Raw genomic sequence first — 25,072 nt, 5'->3', positions numbered from 1 at the left:
GATACATGTGCAAAATGTGCAGGTTTGTTACATAGGTATACATGTGCCATGGTGGTTTGCTGCACCTATCATCTAGGTTTTAAGCCCTGTAAATACATAGACTTCTAGCTAGACTAATGAACAAGAAAAGAGAGAGGACGCAAATAGCCACAATAAAAAATGATAAAGGGGATATCTCCACTGACCCCACAGAAACACAAACTACCACCAGAGAATACTATAAACACCTCTACACAATTAAACTAGAAAATCTGAAAGAAATGAATAAATTCTTGAACACATACAGCCTCCCAAGACTAAACTAGGAAGAAGCTGAATCCCTGAATAGGTCGATAACAAGTTCTCAAATTGAGGCAGTAATTAATAGCCTATCAAGGAAAAAAAAAAAAAAAAAAAGCCCAGGACCAGTTGGATTCACAGCTGAATTCTACTAGAGGTACAAAGAGGAGCTGGTACCCTTCCTTCTGAAACTACTCTAAACAGTTGAAAATGAAGGACTCCTCCTTTACTCATTTTATGAGGCCAGCATCATCCTGATACCAAAACCTGGCAGAGACACAACAAGAAAAGAAAACTTCAGGCCAATAGCCCTGATGAACATCAATGCAAAAAATAAAATACTGGCAAACCGAATCCAGCAGCACACCAAAAAGCTTATCTACCATGATCAAGTCGGCTTTATCCCTGGGATGCAAGGTTGGTTCAACATATGCAAATCAATAAACGTAATCCATCACATAAACAAAACCAATGACAAAAAACCACATGATTATCTCAATAGATGCAGAAAAGGCCTTCAATAAAATTCAACATCTCTTCATATTAAAAACTCTCAATAAGCTAGGTATTGATGGATCATATCTCAAAGTAATAAGGGTTGTTCATGACAAACATGTAGCCAATATCATATTGAATGGGGAAAAGCTGGAAGCATTCCCCTTGAAAACCTGCACAAGACAAGTATGCCCTCTCTTACCACTCCTAGTCAACATATTATTGGAAGTTCTGGCCAGGGCAATCAGGCAAGAGAAAGAAATAAAGTGTATTCGAATAGCAAAAGAGGAAGTCAAATTGTCTCTGTTTGCAGATGACATTGTATATTTAGAAAACCCCATTGCCTCAGCCCCAAAACTCCTTAAGCCGATAAGCAACTTCAGCAAAGTCTCAGGATACAAAATCAATGTGCAAAAATCACAAGCATTCGTTTATACCAACAATGGACAAGCAGAGAGCCAAATCATGAATGAATGCCCATTCACAGTTGCTACAAAGAGAAAAAAATACCTAGGAATACAGCTAACAAGGGACTTGAAAAATCTCTTCAAAGAGAGCTACCACTACTGCTCAAGGAAATAAGAGAGGACACAAACAAATGCAAAAACATTCCATCCTCACGGATAGGAAGAAACAATATTGTGAAAATGGCCATACTGCCCAAAGTAATTTCTAGATTCAATGCTATTCCCATTAAACTACCATTGACATTCTTCACAGAATTAGAAAAAACTACTTTAAATTTCATATGGAACCAAAAAGAAGCCTGTATAGCCAAGACAATCCTAAGTAAAAAGAACAAAGCTGGAGGCATCATACTACCTGGCCTTAAACTATACTACAAGGCTACAGTAACCAAAACAGCATGGTATTGGTACCAAAACAGATATATAGACCAACGGAACAGACAAAGACCTTAGAAATAACACCACACATCTACAACCATCTTATCTTTGATAAACCTGACAAAAACAAGCAATGGGAAAGGATTCTCTATTTAATAAATGGTGCTGGGAAAACTGACTAGCCATATGCAGAAAACTGAAACTAGGTAACCCCCTTTTGTCCACTGCTGATAGGAATGTAAATTGTTATACATATTTTAAAGGTTATTTCAGAAGTTTAAAGGTATAAACTTTGTAAACTTGACACTGTAATTTTAGATATTTGTTCTGAAGAAATAATTGTGGATGTATAAAATGATATAAAATATATAAGGTCTTGACTTTATAAAGAGAAAAATTGGAAACTGGAAAATGTGTTCAATAAATTCTTATATTTAATGAAAAGCATATTATGCAGCTAATAAAAGTATTATTATCAAAACACTTAATCACCTAGATCTTGGGGATAGCAAACTATAGCCAAACTATGGCAAAATGGCCTGCAATCTGCTTTGTTTTTTAATTTTTTCTTTTGAAACAACTATATATTCACAGGAAGTTGCAAAGAGTACAGAAAGGTACTCTGTACCCCTCACCTAGTTTCCTCTACTGGTTAAATCTTACTACAGTGCAATATCAAACCATAAAATTGACATTAGTGCAATGTGTGTGTAGATTCTTGTAATTACAAGTACAATCAAGATACTAACTCTTCCATCACCACACAAATCTCCCTTGTGCTACCCTTTTATAGTCATACCCACCTCTTCCTTTTTCCTTGGTTAGTCTAGCTAGTGGTTTATCAATTTTTTAAATCTATTCAAAGAACCAACTTTTCACTTTGTTGATCCCTTGTATAATTTTTTAGTCTCTATTTTGTTTAGTTCTGTTCTCATCTTTATTATTTCTTCTACTAATTCTGGGTTTGATTTGTTCTGGCTTTTCTAATTCCTTGAGGTGCAACTTTGGATGGTTTATTTGTAATCTTGCTACTTTTTTGATGTAGGCATTTGGTACTACAAACTTTATTTTTCTTTTCTTTTTTTTTTTTTTTTTTTGAGATGGTGTCCTCACCCAGGCTGGAGTGCAGTGGCATGATCTCAGCTCACTGCTGCCTCTGCCTTTTGGGTTTAAGCAATTCTCCTGCCTCAGCCTCCTGAGTAGCTGGGACTACAAGCGTGTGCCACCATGCCCAGCTAATTTTTGTATTTATAGTAGAGAGGGGCTTTCACTATATTAGTCAGGCTGGTCTTGAACTCCTGACCTGAAGTGATCCACCCACCTCAGCCTCCTAAAGTGCTTGGATTACAGGTGTAAGCCACCATGCCCAACCTAATACTGTGAACTTTCTAAGAAATAATACCAATTATCCCCAAACTATTCTAAAAACTTAAAGAGGAAGGAATTCTCCCTAATTCATTGTACACTGATAGCAGGGTAATGCTGGCATTACCCTGGTATCAAAACAGACAAGGATTATTCTGCATTATCCCGCTATCAAAACAGATAAGGATGCCACATCAAAAAGACAACTATAGGCCAATATCTCTGATGAAAATAGATGTATAAATCTTCAACAAAATATTATCAAACAGAATCCAACAGCACATCAAAAACAAAAACAACAACAAAAAAACCCACAACATGTTCAAATGGGATTTATCCCAGGAATGTAACAATGGTTTAACATCTTTAAGTCAATAAACGTGATCCATCACATTAACAGAATGAAGGACCAAAACCATATGATCATCTCCAAAAAATTCAGAGAAGCATTTGATAAAATTCAATATCCCTTTGTAATAAAAATTCTCAACAAATTAGGAATAGAAGGAACATACCACACAATGTAATAAAAGCTATATATGATAAACACACAGTGAACATCATACTAAATGAGGAAAAGCTGAAAGCCTTTTCTCTAAGAATTGGAACAAAACACAGATGCCCACTTTGACCACTCCTATTCAACATAGTACTGGAAGTCTTAGTCAGAGCAATGAGGCAAGAGTAAGAAATAAAAGGCATCCAAGTTGGAAAAGAGAGAATAAAATTGTCCCTATTTGCAGATGATATAATCTTATATCTAGAAAAATCTAAAGACTCTACCAAACACTGTTAGAACTGATAAATGGATTTGGTAAAGTTTCAGTATACAAAATTAACATACAAAAATTAGTAGCATTTCTGTATGCCAACAGAAAAAAATCTGAAAAAGAAACCAAGAAAGCAATCCCATTTACAATGCTAATGAAATAAAATAAAATGATACAGTTAGGAATAAATTTTCCTAAAGAAGGGAAAAATCTCTACAATGAAAACTGTAAAACACTGATTAAAAAAATTGAAGAAGATATGCCAAAAGAGGAAGGATATACCATGTTCATGGATAGGAAGAAGTAATATTGTTAACATTTTCATACTAACCAAAGCAATCTACAGAATCAATGTAATCCATATCAAAATATCAATGACGTACTTCACTGAAATAGAAAAAACAACCCTAAAACTTCTATGAACAACAAAAGACCCCCAATAGCCAAAGCAATCCTGAGCAAAGCAAAACTGGTGGCATAACATTACCTGACTTCAAATTATAATATAAAAACTATAGAAATTAAAACAGCATGGTACTGGCATAAAAATGAACACATAGACCAATGGAACAGAAGAGAAAGCCCAAAAATAAAGCCATGCATGTGTGGCCAACTCATTTTTTAACAAAGGTGCCAAGAGCATACATTTGGGGAAGGACATCATCTTCAATAAACGATGCTGGGAAAATTGGATATTTATAGAAGACTATAACTGGACCCCTATCTCTCACCAGTGACAAAAATAAACTCAAGATGGATTAAAAACTTAAATGTAAGACTTTATAACATATAAAACTACTAGATAAAAGCATACAGAAAACACTTTGGGACATTGGTCTAGGCACGTATGTTACGGCTAAGACCTCAAAAGCACAGGCAACAAAAACAAATATAGACAATTGGGAGTTATTCAACTAAGAAGCTTCTTCACAGCAAAGGAAACGATCAACAGAGTGAAGTGACAAACTGTTGAATGGGAGAAAATATTTGCAAACTATTCATTTGACAAGGACTATTATCCAGACTACAGAAGGAATTGAAATAATAGTAAAAAAACAAAAACAAAAAAAAAAAAAACATATAATCCCATTAAAAAGTAGTAAAGGACGTGAATAAACATTTCTCAAAAGAACACATTCAAATGGTCAATGCTACGTGAAATAATGCTCAAAATAATTAATCATCAGGAAAATGCAAATCAAAACTACAATGAGATCTCATCTTACCCCAGTTAGAGAGGCAATTATTAAGAAGACAAAAAATAACAGATGCTGGTGAGGATGTAGAGAAAAGGGAACACATGTACACTCTTGCTGGTAATGTACTAGGACAGCCACTCTGGAAGAGAGCAGGACGATTTCTCAAAAAACTCAAAATAGAACTACCATACAATCCAGCAATCCCACTACTGGATGTTTATCCGAAGAAAAAGAAATCCATGTATTAAAGGGATACCTGTACTCCCATGTTTGTTGCAGCACTATTTACAAAGCAAAGGTATGGAATCAACCTAAATGCACAACAATGGATGAATAGATAAAGAAAATGTGGCACATATACACAACAGAACACTATTTGGCTATAAAAAAGAATGAAATGATGTCATTTGTAGCAACATGGATGAAAGTGGAGGCTATTATATTAAGAGAAATAGGCCAGGCAGAAAGACAACTATCTCATGTTCTCACTCATGTATAGAAGGTTTAAAAAGTTGATCTCATGGAGATAGAGAGTAGAGTGATGGCTACCAGAGGCAGGAAAGAGTGTGTTGGGTGATGAGGGTAGGGAGATAAAGAGAAGTTGGTTAATGGGTAGAAACACACAGTTAGATAGAAGGAATAAAATTTAATGTTCAATAGCAGAGTAGGATGAATGTAGTTAACGACAATGTACTGAATATTTCAAAATCACTAGAAGAAAGAACTTCAAGTGTTTTCAACACATGAAATTGACACACACTTGAAGTGATAGACACCTCAAATACCCTGACTTGATCATTATGCAGTCCATACATGTAAAAAACTCACACATACCTCATAATTATGTACAAATATTTGTATCATAAAAAAGACCACACAAACTTAATTATTATAGCTTTAAATATGTCCTAAGTTAGATACATTGATTCTTTCCTCTTCAGTTTTTCCCTGTAAAAATTGTTTTAGCTCTTCTAGTTCCTTTGCTTTTCCATATCAACTTTAGGATGATCTTATCTGTATCTGCAAAAAATATTTTGCTGGGAATTAATATGAGTTATGTTAAGCCTATACATAAATTTGAGGAGAATTAGTATCTTTATTATGTTGAGACTTTCAATCCATGAACACAATATGTCTGCTACCTGTTTTTTTATAAATAAAGTGCTATTGGAACACAGCCATGTCCAATTATTTATATATTGTTTATATTGTATATATTTATGGTTGCTTTCCCATTATGATATCAGAGTTAAGTCGTTGTGACAAAGACTGTGTGGCTTACAATGCCTAAAATATTTACTACCTGGCCCTTTACAGAAATTTTGCCCACATCTGGATCAGATAAATATCTGTGCTATATTGTTAAGTGAGAGAAAGCATATCATAAAACACTACAAATGTTGTGTATTATTTCAATTTTAAACATAAGTTTTAATCACACTCATATGTATATATATACTAGAATGACTGAAGTAATATAAAACCAAAATTTTAACTACTTTTTTCAAGATAGTAGTATTAAGGGTGATTTAAAAAATTTTCTTTTTGGTTTTCTGCATTTTTCTTTTATTCTATCGTAAGTGGCTAAAAGGAATTTAACAAGTTAAGAAAATATTTTCCTTTCAGATTTCTCTCTCAACAGTCTTATGAGACTTGTTCCTTTCAGGTAAAAAAAGACTTTCAAATTATAGAAGATATAATAATCAATTATTTTTGTTCAAGATAGTGAATTATGCCTTTACAATATGTCTTTTCAAAACATGGATGAATTATTGCAGGTTCATTCATAATTTAAGCCTACTTAGTCAATAAGTACAGATAAGAAAATGCCATAGATATAAATAATCTGAATCCTTGGTTTATTCTTGATGATTTACTGATTCACACCTGAGGTTTACTTACTAGTAACTGTAGGCAAATGTAACATGCTTAAGCCTGAATACTAAGATGAGCAAATTGGTTACTGCTCAATGACCATTTCAAATGATAAGTACTGGCAAAATAAACAGTTACATTTTTTGCTACCCTCACCCTTTATTAACTATTACTTCAGAGTGACAGGTTTTTTCAATTCTGATGGTGGATCAATATAGATATAGACAGCTCAAATAGCAAGTCACACCAGGAGTGTCACCTGCTATTTGAGAAACTGAGTGAATGGCATAAAACACAGTGATTATAGCTATGCTTTCATCTGGAAAGAGCTCTGATAGGGTCATAAAAGACCAAAGGAGTGCTTGGAAGGGACATAGGTACCTGACAGGTTAATAACCCACTTCACAAAGTCACAGTGCATCTACAGCAACTCCATTCTTTTCCTGAGGTGATTATTTCTGAAACTCTAATCTTGATTTTTAACCCAACTCTGAATCCGCTCTGCAAGTACTCCTTCACATGGTGCAAATTAATTATTTTAATAACTATTAATTATTTTAATAACTCTAGAAATTATACAGTAATAGTTCCCTCATCATAGCCACTGAAGAAAGTTTGTATGGGGACAAGGTTTGAAATTCTAAAAGGCTCTGATCTTTCTCAGAAACAGGCACCAATTTTCTCAAATGAAAACATGTTTATTACATAAAGACCACAGATGCTTGGAACAGCTTGTCATCCCTTTGCTTTTAGGTGATGCCCACACAGCACCAAGAATGGCAGAGATCTGGCAATTTTCTAATTAAATGTGATCAATATTGACAACTAAACAGCATCATTTTGGCCCAGGAGTAGAGTTCTGGGCCACAATTATCCTATTTGTCTGTCTACCTTGCTCACATTAACTGGGTAAATTGGCTGATCAAATCTCCACTTCTGTAATACCAGCCTGGAGGAGAGAGGCTTAGGAATTCATGCAATAGTAGAGAATGAATAAAAGGTGTTCATTTGTTCATCCATTTTTTTTAAACAAATAAAGTTTGACAACTACCCACTTCTACTCTGTTCAGTATGTAGAATTTACAATAATGAATAAGGCCTTGATTCTTCCCCACAAGAAGCTTAGAACTATGGTAAAAAAAAAAAAAAAAAAAAAAAAAAAACCCAAATGTGTAATGATACAGGTGTGATCTAAGGCTGAGGTATCATAAGAAATATACAGATAAAGTACTGTAGGAATTCGTAAGATGAAGACATTACTTCCTGGAATGAAAAAGAGCTTTCTGGAGCAAGTTACTTTGAGCACAAACTTGAAGGCAGGGTGTGGGATGAGGCAAAGGCACAGAAAGCGATGCAGATTAATTAAGACTTGTCGGTAACCCAAAAAGAGTGTGCTTAAGAGAAGGGGAAATTACTGTTAGCATTTAGGGTGTTCGAGGGAAACTTACAGGCAGACATATAGCCAGACCTTAGGAAGTAATTGGAATCAAGACTGGTATACAATCAGGAACCCGGGTATTGTCCTGCTTCAGCTTCATTCTTTCTCTCTGCAGACTTGCTTTCTCTGCTTTTCCATTCACATGGTTGACTACAATTGCCCCAACTAATTGAAAGGCAGCAAGGAGAATCTTCTTGCCCCACATTATGTCAGTTTTAGGAACTATTGCCAGGAGAGTGAAGTCATAAATAAACACTGCTTCCAGGGGAAGAAGATCCAGAGGTTCCTAGATGTGGGGAGATGACTTGCATGCTAGTCAGACGTACCCTGAAGAGCGTCTACTGTACTGTGCAAGGAGAATGGTAGCACAGTGCAGCTAGAATACAAGTTTGGAAGGGCAGCTAAGAAAAGATAATGAAAGACTTTGGGGAGAATCATTGAGAAGGATAGTAATGTAATCTGAACAATGCTTTGGACAAGTTAATTTGACAACATTAAGTATAATGAAATAACATAATAGATTTCCTTTTGTCTCATTTTTGTATTCATTAATCTTACTGCATTATAAACACTATTATAAGCCACTTTAACTTCTTTTGGAGACAAGATACAAGATGACACAATAATTGTTATTTTTTTTTAAAGAGAGTAAAGATGAGAGGTAACACAAATTCAACTTAGAATTGTGTTACTTATTACTTTTCTTTGTAACCATAGCATGAACCCAAATAACCACATTCTGAACCCTAATTTTAAAATATGAGGATTCAACTAGAACAAACATGGCTCTTGTGTGCCCCTTGTCTCATTTACCCCATCCAGATATTGCTAAATGTTTTCAGATCTTTCCGGCTGAGCCTGGACTAAGCCACAGAATCTTTCTCCACCCTCCAGGCAGCTCATAAATACGAATTTACTGAAGGTGTTATTCGAGGTTCAAATATTTGCCATCCCTAGACTACAATTCTAAATTGCTGTGTCTACAATTCTAAATTGCTAAGGATAAAGCTGAAGCCTTTAGTTCAACCTCCTTATTTTATAGAAGAGTAAACTGAGGCCCAGAAAGAGTAAGTGATTGGCATGTCACACAAACTAGTAAGCTATATCCTGAGATTATATTCTTTTAGTAATTTTAATGGAAAAAATGTCTTTGCTATTATAATCCTTCTTGTGTGATCATTGAGCGTTGGTTTGAAATTGTTGTTCTTAATACATGCAATTGAACTTTCTGAATTTTAATTTTTTTAAATTTTATACTTCTAACAAACTGATTGGATACTACTGGTTGAATTTACCTTTTCTAGTTAATAAAATTTGACTTTTAGTGGACCACTACTGACATACTGGAATTTAGCAATTAGATGAAAGCTCATAGATGTTTCCTTACTATTGTAAAATTGGAACATTGACCTATTTCCGAATAAAATTTTTTGATGGCATGTTAAAAAATTAACATTAACCTTTAGTGAATATTACCTGGTCTGCTTGGCAAAGCTGAGTACTGTACTTAATCTTCTGTCACTCATGTATTATTTTCCTCTTCTTGCCTGTAGAGAAAGATGTCCTGATTTCTCAGTTGCTAGGGGAGTGCAAAAACAGAATCCTAGAGCTTCAAAGTTCTTCAAGAGGTCACCTGATCTGCTCCTTGGAGTACAGAGAGATGAACATTTTAATTAACCAAGGCAGAAAACTACTAAAATTATTCTGAGTGAACTCAGTAGATGTAGACAGATTAGGATTTTATATCCTCCCTTGGTACAAACATTTGTTTTAGTTTATAAGCCCCCTTTAGGTAGTATTCATTGCATTGTGTTGAAATTATTTGCTCAAACTGTGGATCTACCCTTGGAGGCCCTTGAGGACAAGAATGTGTATCTATCATCTTTTAGAGCATCCAGTACATAGAGGGGGGTTGATAAATGCCCACTGTTTAATGCATAGTGCAGGTGTTCAATTGAATTCTATTTTGTTATAAAGTATGGTGGAATCCTGTGTCTCCCTTTGTTTTGCCCCTTTGGAGGCACCTACAACTCCACTGACCCAGCACAGAAACTATACAAAGTGGCCAATCAGGAAATGTTTGTTGAATGAATTAAAAAAAATCTTCACAGCTTTTGAAAGTCTACTCCTACATTCATTCTTGCATTCTCTCTCATTTTCCCAACTTGTACTGTGGTATTTAAGATATTTTTCCCCCTATAAATCTGTTCATGCCCTGTGAAACTTTAAAATATTAGCCAAATTGGAAAATACAATAAGCAAAGATCCCCAGTTACATAATTGCTTCTCATGTTGGGACCTTTTCTTACATTGCCAGTTAAATTTAATAAGCAGTCTTGAACATCTCTGTGTGCAAAGTGCAGAGGATGGGGCAGATACTTAAAACTTTTCAGCAGAGGAATAACTTGACCAATCACCTATGCCCCGTCGCCCCTTCAATACATCTGATCCTTGCTGACTCCTTTCCTCCCATGTCTGGGCTTCCTCTCACTCTGTTCCTCTACCTAGGCAGTGTAGCATTACGCTGGCTGTTTGGCCAAACATTTGGAGCTTCAATCCTGACTGCTACTATCTAGTTATGTGATCTTGGAAAAATTACTTAATCTCTCTGAGTCTCAGTTTTCTCATTTGTAAAATGGATAGAATTACACTTCCAAGAGTTGTTGGGAGGATTATATGAAATAATGCACGTAAAGTGCTTTCCGCAGTGCCCAGCACTGAATGAATGCTAGTTGTTCTCATTATTAGTAGAAAAATGCATCCACTCTTTATTTCTTCATCTCCCACCCTGTCTTCAAGGCCCAGCTGAAATGTTGCTGCCTCTATGAGGATTTCTCTGATGCCAACCAAACTGATCTTTACCTTTTCATATCTTTTGTACTTACTAGCTCTTCCTCACAATCACTGTCTAGCTACATGGCACTCTGTTATTCTTCAATGTACACGTGTGTAAAGATGTTCAATGGCATACCACTTTCTTCATAAAATAATTATTCCCTGCATTTATCTTCTCACATGAGGCTTAAACAGCATGTGGGCAAGGACTATGCAAGGCAAAACATAGGATCTCAAAAAATACCTTCTGACTTAATAATTGAAGGGGCTAGACCACAAATGATTTAGCTTCCCACCAGCCTCCACCCTCTCTCTACAGTATCTTCTCTTGTTAACTTCTGCCTTCAGTCAGCCCTTTGATTTAAATGAGCCCCATTTTTCTTTGAAAAGACTGCTGCAGTCGATTTCTGGGCATAAAACACCAGGACAATCATTGGTTTGTGAAGGTTTTCTGTGCCAGATTCTCCTGTTTCCTCAGTCAAAACCTTAAGCTTTTTGCACAGTGGTGTGGAATTGGCATTTCTGTACTAGCCACATCAAATTAGCTTGGAAGATAGCCAAGTCTGGGGTCTTTATTAATTCCAGTGGTTCAATTAATGGAACCATTAATTCCAATGGTTCATATTTTCCAAAGGAAAATAGTCTCAAGGTCTTGCCAGCCAATTGCAGGCCATGCATGACAGAGAGCTGCCTTCTCAGTTAGTGGGGTCTTCATCCCCCACTTCATCCAGTGTCCTGGCCTTGATTAAAGGTATCCTGTTTAATTGTGACAGGAAGGATGCACACAAATTCCAGATAGTGGTTACCTTTTGGGGTGGAGGTTGAGAGAGAGAAGGGGATATAAAGAGAAAGAGAAACAGACACAGTTTCAAATGCAATGCTAACATTCGATTTAGTTAATTTGTTAAAGTTTACTTGGATGTTAGTTGTATTTTTATACTCTATGGTATAAAAATGTATGCACTTTTATATACATATATTTACAGTATAAATACTGAGAATTGCAAGACTATTGAATATTAGTCTTTTCCTTGTCATATTATTCCTGCATTCAAAATGCAGTCACCTAGGAATCTAAAACTTAGTATTGGAAAGGTCTTTACTTAGTGATCTTTACTTAGTCGGCAGGGTTTTCAAATACCAATGCCTTGGATGCTGTGGGAGCTGCCTCAGGCACCACCACAAGTGTCAAGCTGAAGACAGCAAGTGGAGACTTGGCCCATCATTCCTTTCAATCACATTTGATTTTGTTTTACATTATTATGATTCTGGGTAAGAAATGGTTAAAGACCCAGGAGGGATGCCAGAATAGCTATATTCTGATTTAAAAGAATATCAAATGAAATTAGACTGATGGTTATGGCTCCAAAAGGAAGAATGAGGATAAGTGGGTGAAAGATCCTGTGGGGAGGCTTTAGTTTGCTCCAAATAGAGTGCAGTTTGCTTGAGGCAATCCCAGTTTATTTATGCCTGTTGTTCCAGGGTAATTTAGTAATTACCCTACAGCAACTCCTTTCACACTCTAAGTGTACCAGTTTGGATGATAAATTGTTAAGGTCACCCTAGCTATAAGAAACACTCTTACAACAAATACATCTAAGATTACAAAAGACTGCTTCCTGAAGCAGAAGCAAGAATTAAGGTAAATGCAGAGGACCAGTTAGGGAGCTCTGCTTGACCAGTTGTTTTCAAACTTGAGATTTTTATTATGTGTCTCTAGGATGGAGCTTGGGAAGCTGAATTTCCACAATCTCCCCAGTGATTATATTGCTTGGCCATTTTAGGACACATTAAGGGGCCTACTGGTTCTCAAATTGTGAATTCTGATTCCCAAGGGTGGGTGGGATACACAATTATTTTAGTTATTCTAAATGCTGCCTTTTCTCCTTCTTTATTTTTAAAATTATTTTTATTTTCTATATTTTTTTTCCATAAGTTACTGGGGTACAGGTGGTAACCTAGTTTGGTTGCCTAGGTAAGTTCTTTGGCGGTGATTTGTGAAATTTTGGTGCACCCGTCATCCAAGCAGTATACACTGCAACATATTTGTAGTCTTCTATCCCTTGTACCCCCTCCGCCTCTTCCCCTCAAATCCCCTGTCTCAAGAGCCAGTGAGAGAAATATGGGAATCTTTTAATGCTGCCTTCTTCCACTGCCTTATTCATAGCTTCCTTGAAAACGTGCCTCCTGGCATGAAAGCCCCTATAGTCTTCTTGTGTTCCAGCCAGGCCATTTGATGATTGCCAATCATTTCACCTACAGCCCACTCACTGCTAGCCTTCTTATTCTAATTCTCAAAGCTTCTCTAGTCAAATCTTATTTCTTTCTGTGTTTATCTCCTCTTGCAGTATAGTGTGGTTACTGTACACTCACCTTTGGGGCTTCCTAGGAATTTATTCTGTCACTCAAGTTTGGCTCTTAAACAGAGGCTACTTAATTTGGAGGGTAAATTTTAAAACCTCCTTAATCTTTTGGTTCCCTTGTGACTTAGCTGTTCCTAGGAACTCCCAGTGGAACTGAGGGGGGAAACCATGGTTGGAGTTTTAAAATGAGTCTATTATAAACTGTTGCATCTGGTACACCTCAGGCACTAGCTGAGATAAATGCACAGGTGCTTTGCATAGGTTTAAATCATTTCCATGTTTTCCCTGTCTGCCTTCTTACCCCAGGTCTGATATTACAACTGGCCATTTTATCCACAATGCTTCTGCAGGCACAATGGTGGCTCAGTCACAAAGAGCCTATACTTAACTTGTTAATTTCTTAAGACTCCTTTTAATTTATACTGTGCCCACTGCTCCTTGTTCATCTCCCTGATACTTTGATGTCTGCTGCTGTGATTTAGTGTTCAGTATTTATTTTGGGCTCCATGGTTTTTGACCCAGTTGGAATCTTCTCTGGCTTGTGTACTGCTTAAGCTCTTTGCTTGGCATACTGTCTGACTTACATATTCCTTTAGATGAATGATGTTAATATCAGTCCTGACCCATGTAGAGTCCTGCAAGCTGGGGTGGGCCTCCTAGGAGGGGGTTTTGAAATTTTATTTGCAACCGAAGGTCCTGGGTCCTTGACTCATCACCAGCCCAGGGACAGTGGTTGAGGCTATCAAGATACCACAGTACTGAAGGCCATGTCATAGCCAGAGGCACTCATGGCTCAGCTAGTGGAGGAAAGTTTGGAGTTACTGAGAATTCATTTGTAAACACTCCTCTGCCTGATAGTTTGTTAGAACTGTACTTCTTTGGCAGCTCTACATGCAAACTCAGGGCTTCGGGGGCCTGGAAACACTATAAGTAGTTTTGCTTTGTGTCTGTTGAGGTTAGGAGGTGCTGAGAAATACATGATTCCTACCAACAACCTGAGAGCATCCCTCTATGGTGTTGTACCAAGTTCTAGCATGTCTTGTGATTGACATGGGTGCTGAACTCTAATGAAATTGAAGTGAGAATGTACTCACCTAGCTGAAGGGATAGGAGTTTGGCTTTTTTGTGATCCTTCATGTTCTTTTGTTGAGTTGTTCTTCTGCTTAATATCTTAAATCTTCATTTTAGGATAGGGCCATCTGCTGTCATTCTGCATTCCTTTTGGCTTAAAGAACTTTTTAGATCCCTTTGTGACTGAATTATAGATAATCACAATACCCCAGTGGTGTATATGTAAATCTGGAGCTCATCTTTTAGTGTATGGATACTGGGCAATGGGGAGGACATGTTTGCCTTTTAGTGACAGCCTTGGTACTGAGACAGATGAAGCACCCGGGTCCATCTGGAAGTATTTAAATTGCTAATTGGCAGATGCTGTATATCACAGCATAAAGAACTCAGGAGAAAATAAGAAGGAACCGTCATTTACAATCATCAAATACTCCTCCTGACTTCCTTAATAGGTTCTTTAAATTACAGGGTAATGAGAGAAGTGAAATAAGCTGAATTGAGAGTGGATGGCAAAGGACATTTTTTTAATTGAAGTTTTTATTTATTGAGATAATTCTGGGTTCACATGAAATTATAAGAAATAATACAGAAAGATCTCCTGTATATTTTGCCAAGTTTCCCCCAATAGTAACATTTTACACAACTATAGTATAATATCACAACTAAGATACGGACATTGATATAATCTACTAAAAGGAATTTAGATTCCTTTCAGTTTCAATGATATATTGTGTCTCTCTCTCTCTCTCTCTCTTTCTGTGTAGGTGTGTGTTTAGTTCTATACAATTTTACCCACCTGCATAGGTTCCTATCTCCGTTGCCACAGTCCAGGTACTGAACAAGTTCAACACTGTAAGGATTTTTTGTGTTGCCCTTTCACGGCCACACTGACTTCCTCCTGTTTCCATTCCCCAACTCCCCAAGTCCAAAACCTTTGGCAACTACTAATATGTCTTTCATTTCTGAAATTTTGTTATTTCAAAAAAGTCATATAAATGGAATCTTATAGTATATAATATTTGGAATTGTCTGTTTCAGTTAACTTAATTCCCTGGAGATTCATCCAAGTTTTTATATGTATTAGTTTTTTTTTTAAATTGCTGACTAGTATCCATGTTGTGTATATACCACAGTTTATTTAACCATTTATCCCTTGAAGGATATCTGGGCTGATTCTATTACAAATAAAGTTGTCATAAACATTCCTGGGCAGATTTTTTGCATGAATATAAATTTTCACTTCTCTGAGGTAAATGCTCAAGAGTACACTTACTAGGTCATACAGTAGTTGAATGTTTGGTTTACAAGAAATTGCCAAACCTTTTTCCAGTGACCATACCATTTTACATTCCTACTGCATTCTTGCTGGTGTTATTACAATTTTTTATTGTAGCCATTCTGATAGGTATGCAATGATACCTCCTCACTGTGGTTTTAATTTGGTTTTAAATAACGGCTAAGAATATTGAACATCTTTTCATATGCTTATTTGCCATCTGCATATCTTCTTCAAATGTCTACGTCTTTTGCCTATTTTCTAATTGGATCTTTTTTCTTCTTGGCTGTTTAGTTTTGAGAGTTCTTTATATATTTTAGATAGTCGACCTTTGTCAGTTACATGACTTGCAAATATTTTCTACTAGTCTGTAACTTTTCATTTCATCATTTCATTCTCTTCATACTTTCACAGAACAAAAGCTTTTAATTTTGATGAAGGTCAACTTCCTGATATTTCCTTCTTTTTTCTTCCTTCCTTCCTTCTGACCTCCCTCCCTCCTTCCCTCCCTTCCTTCCTTCCTTGGCAGGGAGTGCAGTGGCTTGATCATGGCTCACTGCAGCCTTGACCTTCTGGGCTCAAGCAAGCCTCCCACCTCAGCCTACAGGGTCACACCACCACGCCTGGTTAATTTTTTAATTTTTTAATTTTTAGTAGAGACAAGGTCTTGTTTTGCTGCCCAGGCTGGTCTCAAACTCCTGAGCTCAAGCAATTCTCCTGCCTTGGCCTCCCTAAGTATTGGGATTACAGGAATAAGCCACCAAACTCGGCCAATCTTTTCTTTTATATGTAATACTTTTTAAAAACATTTTTATTTCTTTTGTCTCCCAGGCTGGAGGGCAATGGCCCAATCTCGGCTCACTGCAACCTCCGCTTCCTGTGCTCAAGCGATTCTCCTGCCTCAGCCTCACAAGTAGCTGGAATGACAGGCACACGCCACCACGCCCAGCTAATTTTTGTATTTTTAGTAGAGATGGGGTTTCACCATGTTGTCCAGGCTGGTCTTGAACTCTTGACCTCAGGTGATCCACCCGTCTTGGCCTCCCAGAGTGTTGGGATTACAGGCGTGAGCCACCGTGTCTGGCCTCTTTTATAGGTAATACTTTTATTGTCAAGTCTAAGAACTCTTTGTGTAGCCCAATCCCAAAGATTTTCTACTAATTTTTAAAGTTTTATAGTTTTCTGTTGTATACTTAATTCTATGATCTACTTTGAGCTAAGTTTTTGTATAAGGTATAAGGTTTAGGTAGAGTTTTTTTTTGTTTGTTTTTTTTGTTTGTTTGTTTTTTTTGCCTATGAATATCCAATTGCTCCAGCACTACTTGTCGAAAAACAATTTGGTATTAAAAAGACCTAAATTATATTAGTGTTAGGAAAATATTATCCTTCATTCCGGACTTGAGAAGCTGCTATGCTGCTCCACAGTGCTAGTGTTCCTCATGAGATTCATAAAGCTCTAAAAGGTCCTGTAAAGAAAGATACTAATTTATGCTAGCGCTATATGGAGGTTATTACTTCTAAGGGTTTTCAAGTGGCTTGAAGCTCAGGCCAGGAGTGTCCTAGTAACTATCCACTATAGAATAAGATTGAGTGGAATGAGATGAATCCATGGGTCTGATTCCAGAAGGACAGAAAGGCCTCGAAGTCGACTGCATGATCAACAGCACAGGCGAGCAAACCTCCAGCTTTGAGGCCTATGGATCAGTAATCAGCCAGGTCACCCTTCTAGCAGTCTTTGTGCAGCCTCCATGTCACAGAGGCAACATAACAGTTGAACAACACAGCCTAGTCAACTGGCCAATAGAATGAAAAATTATTTCTAGCATTTGCCTATGCTCTAGGTTTCCTTAAATATTAGCAAATAAATTTACCCTCGTTTCAATGATCTTGGCTTCTCTATTATCTCCCATTCAAAGGTCTTTCACTCAGTTGTCACAATAAAGGGTAGTAGGAATGTATTTTTTTCAACTCTAATGCTAAAAGTTTTCAGTAGCAGTCAAATAAAATACATGCCATTACTGATCAAAAATCAAGAAATACCATTTCTTGGAAAGGTCTCAATTTAATTGCCTTTTAGACAACTGCAACCCAGCTAAAGTACCAGAGGAATAGTGAGCTGCATTGGAAACAGTACTAGATTACAGCTGACAGGTCAGGAAATCTAGTGTAGTCCTCATTAGCTGTGGGACTGCAGGGAAAACCCTTGACCTCTTTGTATTTCCACTTTCCTTTCCTCAAAATGGCAATAAGATTTGTCTTACTGACTTCACCATGCCATTGTGAAGCTCAAATAAGATGATATATGTGAAAGTGCTTTGAAACTCCCACAGTTATCCAGACTGAGAAGGCACTCATTACAACAGGCTTCCCTGGCTATTCAAGAACCCTGACTGCTGCCAACATCCTCCCCACCCTCCTACCCAGCATTGTTTAATTTTTAATAATCAAATTTCGAGAGACTATAGACAAAGTGCTGAGTACAGTGCCTGGAATCTAAGTGTTCAGTAAATCACAGCTGTCATAATTCTTCTGCCACATGTCTTTACACTTCACTCAAACCGACTACATGACAAAGTTTGGTTAATGGGCTGTGGCAGAGAGGGCTAACTCTCTGCCAGATATCTGTGCTACCTACCTTTCTCTAGCATACAGTTATCACTGAGAAGTGGCTGCTCATTCATTGACTACATTTCCAAAACCCTCCTGCAGTTAGCTGTGGCCATGTAACTGAGTTTTAGCAAAAGATTGTGAGCAAAAGTAATGTGTGCCACTTTAAAGCTTGGCCTTCAGAACTCTCAGGAAACTCTAAGCTCTTTGACCCTTTTCACTGCTTGGAATGGTGGATTCCTAAGGAGACTCTGGAAGGTATGCGTTGAGGACTGCAGAGCCTCTGATTCCCTGACACTCCTAAATATCTACACAGAGAAGGACTGATCAGCCAACCTATTTAACTGCCCGGGAAAACTGTTGCTTGAGCAAGAAATACGCTTCTATTGTTTTTGATTTATTGTGTAATTGTATTTATACAGTTTTTTTTTTTTTTTACAGCAGTTAGCCTGTCCTAAGGAAGTAATGACTCACTTTCTCATTTTCTTGTGAACATGTTGAATATATGTATAACTATATATCACCTTACTCTGCTGACCACACCAGCTTAGGAATCCTCTGTGTCTGAGGGGACAAGCACAGAGGCATCTGCCACCAGTCTCTATTCCATCTGTTCTGAGAACTCCAGATCCCACCCAAGTTACTCATCCTTGGGTGGCTTAGTTGGATATTTCCCTTATTTAGAGATTATTATAGTCAGGAAGGGAAAATAGTGTAGCAATTGCACAGGCTTCCAGGGTCTATGATGATGGCTGAGGTTGACTGCACAGATGGGTCCCCAGTGTGCCCTTCTCCCTGTGGGGCATCTCTGTCTCTGTCTCTGTGTGTTGGCTGTGTGCTCTCACCTACTGCTCTGCCAAACCTTTCTACCTTTACAGTCTCAAACGGAAAGGTATTTTTTCTTGTGAAGGGAACTTTTTCTACAAATCTTAAAAAGATCTTATCCCTAAGTGATTCTCCTTTTGGGACCCATAAAGTAGTTTGGCATCTTCAGAATCCCAGCAACATCTGTTGAGAAAATTATATTTCCAAAGTCTAAGCCTAAGGACTATTTGAGTGACACCATTCTGTATCATGTGGCAGGCCTGATATGGTTTGGCTCTGTGTCCCTACCCAAATCTCATCTTGAATTATAATCCCCACATTTTGAGGGAGGGAGGTGATTGGATCATGGGGGCAGTTTCCTCAATGCTGTTCTTATGATAGTGAGTGAGTTCTCATGAGATCTGATTTTTTTTTTTTTTTTTTTATGGAGTCTTGCTCCATCTCCGAGGCTGGAGTGCAGTGGCACGATCTTGGCTCACTGCAATCTCTGCCTCCTGGGTTCATGCCATTCTCCTGCCTCAGCTTCCCAAGTAGTTAGGACTACAGGTGCCCACCACCATGCCCAGCTAATTTTTTTTGTAATTTGGTAGAGACGGGGTTTCACCATGTTAGCCAGGATGGTCTCGATTTCCTGACCTCATGATCTGCCCGACCTCATGATCTGCCCGCCTCGGCCTCCAAAAGTGCTGGGATTACAGGCATGAGTCACCGCATCTGGCGAGATCTGATGGTGTTATAAGCATTTGACAGTTCTTGCTTCCCATGCTCTGTCTTGCCTGCCACAGTGTAAGATGTACTTGCTTCCCCTTCCACCATGATTATGTTTCTTGACGCCACCCCAGCCATGCAGAACTGTGAGTCAATTAAAACTCTTTCCTTTACAAATTACCCAGTCTCAGGCATTTCTTTATAGCAGTGTGAAAATGGACTAATACAAAGCCTTTGAATTCAGTGAATATGTGTCTTTCCTGTCACCTTCCCTTATTTCAGAGTAGACTCCTTATATTAGTAGAGACACTTCCACCTCCTTTTCTTTTTATTTTATCTTATTTTAGGTTCCAGGATACATGTGCAGGATGTGCAGGCTTGTTACTTAGGTAAAGATGTGCCATGGTGGTTTGCTGCACCTATGAACCCTTCACTTAGGTATTAAGCCCAGCATGCATTGGCTATTTTTCCTGATGCTCTCCCTCCCCCTGCCACTCCCACAGGCCCCAATATGTGTTGTTCCCCTCTCTGTGTCCATGTTTTCTCAATGTTCAGCTCCCACTTACAAGTGAGAACATGTGGTGTTTGGTTTCCTGTTCTTGCATTACTTTGCTGAGGATAATGGCCTCCAGTTCCATCTCTGTCCCTGCAAAGGGGTGGGATGGCCACAGCCAACTGCAGGAGGGTTTTGGAAATGTAGTCGATGAATGAGCAGCCACTTCTCAGTGATAACTGTATGCTAGAGAAAGGTAGCTAGCACAGATATCTGGTAGACAGCCCTCTCTGCCATAGCCCATTAACCAAACTTTGTCATGTAGTCAGTTAGAGTGAAGTGTAAAGACATGTGGAAGAAGAAATATGACAGCTGTGATTTATTGAACACTTAGATTCCAGGCACTGTACTCAGCACTTTACCTACAGTCTCTCGAAATTAGATTTTTAAAAATTAATCAATGCTGGGTAGGAAGAGGGGAGGATGTTGGCAGCAGTCAGTGTTCTTGAACAGCCAGGGAAGACTGTTGTAATGAGTGCCTTCTCAGTCTGGATAACTGTGGGAGTTTCAAAGCACTTTCACGTTCAATTTTTTCAAAGCACTTTCACCCTCATTCATTTTTATGGCTGCATAGTATTCCACGGTATACATGTACCACATTTTCTTTATCCAGTCTATCACTGATGGACATTTAGGTTGATTCCATGCATTCACTATTGGGAATAGTGCTGCAATGAACATAAGTGTGCATGTATCCTTATAATAGAATGATTTATATTCCTTTGGGTATATACCCAGTAATGGGATTGCTGGGTCAAATGGTATTTCTGATTCTAGGTCTTTAAGGAATCACACACTGTCTTCCACAATGGTTGAACTAATTTATATTCCCACCAACAGTAAGAAAACTTTCCTATTTCTCCACAGCCTTGCCATCATCTGTTGTTTCTTGACTTTTTAATATTAACAATTTCCATTCTGACTGGTGTGAGATGGTATCTCATTGTGGTTTTGATTTGCATTTCTCTAATGATCTTGTGATGTTGAGCCTTTTTTCATACATTTCTTTGCAACATGTATTCGTTTAAGAAGTGTCTGTTAATGTCCTTTGCCCACTTTTAGTGGGGTTGTTTGTTATTTTCTTGTAAATTTGTTGAAGTTCCTTGTAGATTCTGGATATTAGACCTTTGTCAAATGGGTAGATTGCAAATAATTTTTCCAGTACTGTAGGTTGTCTTTTCACTGTGATGATAGTTTCTTTGTCTGTGCAGGAGCTCTTTAGTTTAGTTAGATCCCATTTGCCTATTTTCGTTTTTGTTGCAATTGCTTTTGACATTTTTATCATGAAATCTTTGCCTGTACTTATGTCCTGAATGATATTGCTTAGATTTTCTTCTAGAGATTTTATAGTTTTGGGTTTTACATTTAAGTTTTTAATCCACCTTGAGTTAATTTTTGTATAAGGCATAAGGAAGGGGTCCAGTTTCAATTTTCTGCATGTGGCTAGCCAGTTTCCCCAGCGCCATTTATTAAATAGGGAATTTTTTCCCCATTGCTTGTTTTTGTCAGGTTTGCCGAGTATCAGATGGTTGTAGATGTGTGGTCTTATTCTTGAGATCTCTGCTCTGTTCCATTGGTTGATGTGTCTGTTTTTGTACCAGTACCATGCTGTTTTTGTTACTGTAGCCTTGTAGTATAGATTGAAATCAGGTAGCGTGATGCCTCCAGCCTTGTTCTTTTTGCTTAGGATTGTCTTGGCTATACGGGCTCTTTTTTGATTCCATATGAAATTTAAAGTAGTTTTTTCTAATTATGTGAAGAATGTTAATGGTAGTTTAATGGGAATAGCATTGAATCTATAAATTACTTTGGGCTGTATAGCCATTTTCACGATATTGATTCTTCCTATTCATGAGCATGGAATGTTTTTCCATCTGCTTGTGTCCTCCCTGATTTCCTTGAGGAGTGGTTTGTAGTTCTCCTGTGGTTCTGGAATAGCCAGGGAAGCCTTTTGTAATGAGCGTTGAAGTTGCTTATCAGCTTAAGAATCTTTTAGGCTGAGGTGATGGTGTTCTATAGGTGTAGGATCATGTCATCTACAAACAGAAACAGTTTGACTTCCTTTCTTCCTAATTGAATACTTTTATGTGTTTCTCTTGCCTGATTGCCCTGGCCAGAACTTCCAATACTATGTTGAATAGGAGTGGTCAGAGAGGGCATACTTGCCTTGTGCAGGTTTTCAAGAGGAATGCTTTCAGCTTTTGCCCATTTAGTATGATACTGGCTATGGGTTTGTCATAAATGGTTCTGATTATTTTGAGGTATGTTCCATCAATACCTAGTTTATTGAGTGTTTTTAACATGAAGGGATGTTGAATTTTATCAAAGGCCTTTTCTGTGTCTATTGAGAGAATCATGTGTTTTTTGTCTTTAGTTCTGTTTATGTGATGAATTGCTTATTGATTTGCATATGTTGAACCAGCCTTGCATCCCAGGAGTGAAGCTGACTTGATTGTGGTGGATAAGCTTTATGATGTGCTGCTGGATTCGGCTTGCAAGTATTTTATTGAGGATTTTGCATTTTTGTTCATCAGGGATTTTGACCTGAAGGTTTCTTTTTTTGTTGTATCTTTGCTAGGTTTTGGTATCAGGATGATGCTGGCTTCATAAAATGAGTTAGGGAGGAGTTCCTCTTTTTCAATTGTTTGGACTAGTTTCTGAAGAAATGCTACCAGCTTTTCTTTGTACTTCTGGTAGAATTTAGCTGCAAATTTGTCTGGTCCTGGCCTTTTTTTGGTTGGTAGGCTATTTGTTTTTGCCTCAATTTTAGAACTTGTTATTGGTCTATTCAGGGATTCAACTTCTTCCTGGTTTAGTGTTGGGAGGGTGTATGTATCCAGGAATTTATCCATTTCTTCTAGATCTTCTAGTTTATTTGCATAGAGGTGTTTATAGTATTCTCTGATGGTTGTTTGTATTTCTGTGGGGTCAGTGGTAATATCCCCTTTATCAATTTTTATTGTGTCTATTTGATTCTTTTCTCTTTATTATTCTAGCCAGTGGTCTATGTATTTTATTTTATTTTTCAAAAAACCAGCTCCTGGATTCATTGATTTTTTTGAAGGGTTTTTTGTGTCTCTGACTTCTTCAGTTTCGCTCTGAGCTTGATTATTTCTTGTCTTCTGCTAGCTTTAGAGTTCGTTTGTGCTTGGTTCACTAGTAGTTTTAGTTGTGATGTTAGGATCTTGATTTGAGATCTTTTTAATTTTTTGATATGGGCATTTAGTTCTATAAATTCCCCTCTTAACACTGCTTTAGCTGTGTCCCAGAGATTCTGGTAGATTGTCTCTTGTTCTCATTGGTTTCAAAAAACTTCTTGATTTCTGCCTTAATTTCATTATTTACCCAGGAGTCATTCAGGAGCAGGTTGTTCAGTTTCCATGTAGTTCTGTGGTTTTGAGTGAGTTTCTTAATCTTGAGTTCTAATTTGATTATTTGATTATTTCTTTGCATTGGGTTAGAACATGCTCCTTTAGCTCAGCGAAGTTTGTTATTACTCACCTACCGAGGCCTACTTCTGTCAGTTCATCCATCTCAGCCTCAGCCCAGTTCTGTACCCTTGCTGGAGAGGTGTTGCGATCATTTGGAGGAGAAGAAGCACTCTGAGTTTTTGAGTTTTCAGTATCGTTTTCATTGATTTGTTTTTTTTTAATCTTCATTGAGTTTATCTGCTTTTGATCTTTGAGGCTGCTGACCTTTGGATGAATTTTTTTGTGGGGGCTTTTTGTTGATGCTGTTGTAGTTGTTGCTTTTTGTTTTTCTTTTAACAGTCAGGCCCCTCTTCCGTAGGGCTGCTGTGGATTGCTGGGGGTTCACTCCAGACCCTATTCACCTGGGTCCCCCCTGCACTTGGAGGTGTCACCAGTGGAGGCTGCAGGACAGCAAAGATGGCTGCCTACTCCTTCCCCTGGGAGCTCCATCCCAGAGGGGCACCGACCTGATGCCAGCAGGAATGCTGCTGTATAAGGTATCTGGCAACCTCTGTTGGGGGGGGTCTCACCAGTCAGGAGGCATGAGATCAGGGACCCGCTTCACAAGGCACTCTGGCTGCCCCTTGGTGGAGGGGCTGTGCTGTGCTGGGGGGGCATCCTGCTCATTCGGATTGCCCAGATTCTTCAGAGCCAGCAGGGGGAAAGATTAAGTCTGCTCGTCTGCATAGACCGCAGCAGCCCCTCCCCTCACGGACTCCATCCCAAGGAGATCAGAGTTCTGTCTGTAAACCTCTTGCTGGAGTTGCTAAAATTCCTATAGAGAAGCCCTGCCCGGTGAGGAAGGATGGGTCCAGGTTCAGCCTAAAAAGGCAGTCTGCCCATGATCTGTCAAAGACACTGTGAGAAATTCCTCCTGGGTCCAAACTGCCCAGTCTCCCTGGCACTGGCAGAGGAAAATGGCAGACTGGTACCTCCTCTTCTTTCGCCAAGTCTTAATGCTCCATCAACCATGTCTAAAGTTCCCTTTTCCTTTCTTCACAGAGTCTTTGAGCCCTTCTAGCCAAGAGGACTCTGGGCCATCTCACTGAGTCCCCAAGAACCCCAGGGTGCATGTGCAGATAGAAACCTTGCAAGGCC

General features: G+C 38.1%; 1 long non-coding RNA gene across 2 annotated transcripts in view; it reads right to left on the bottom strand.

The window, feature by feature from the left end:
• LOC129047808 (uncharacterized) overlaps positions 1 to 9,847 on the bottom strand; it is a 75,525-nt gene extending 65,678 nt beyond the window's left edge. For both annotated transcript variants that reach the window (XR_008509573.1, XR_008509574.1), the window contains exon 1: positions 9,743 to 9,847. This is a non-coding gene — a long non-coding RNA (uncharacterized LOC129047808). The remainder of the gene's footprint in view (positions 1 to 9,742) is intronic.
• Between the last annotated feature and the right edge of the window lie 15,225 nt (positions 9,848 to 25,072).

Source organism: Pongo abelii, chromosome 13 (assembly GCF_028885655.2).
Source record: "Pongo abelii isolate AG06213 chromosome 13, NHGRI_mPonAbe1-v2.0_pri, whole genome shotgun sequence".
Taxonomy (NCBI): Eukaryota; Metazoa; Chordata; class Mammalia; order Primates; family Hominidae; genus Pongo; species Pongo abelii.
This window is presented reverse-complemented; position numbering and strand designations above follow the sequence as displayed.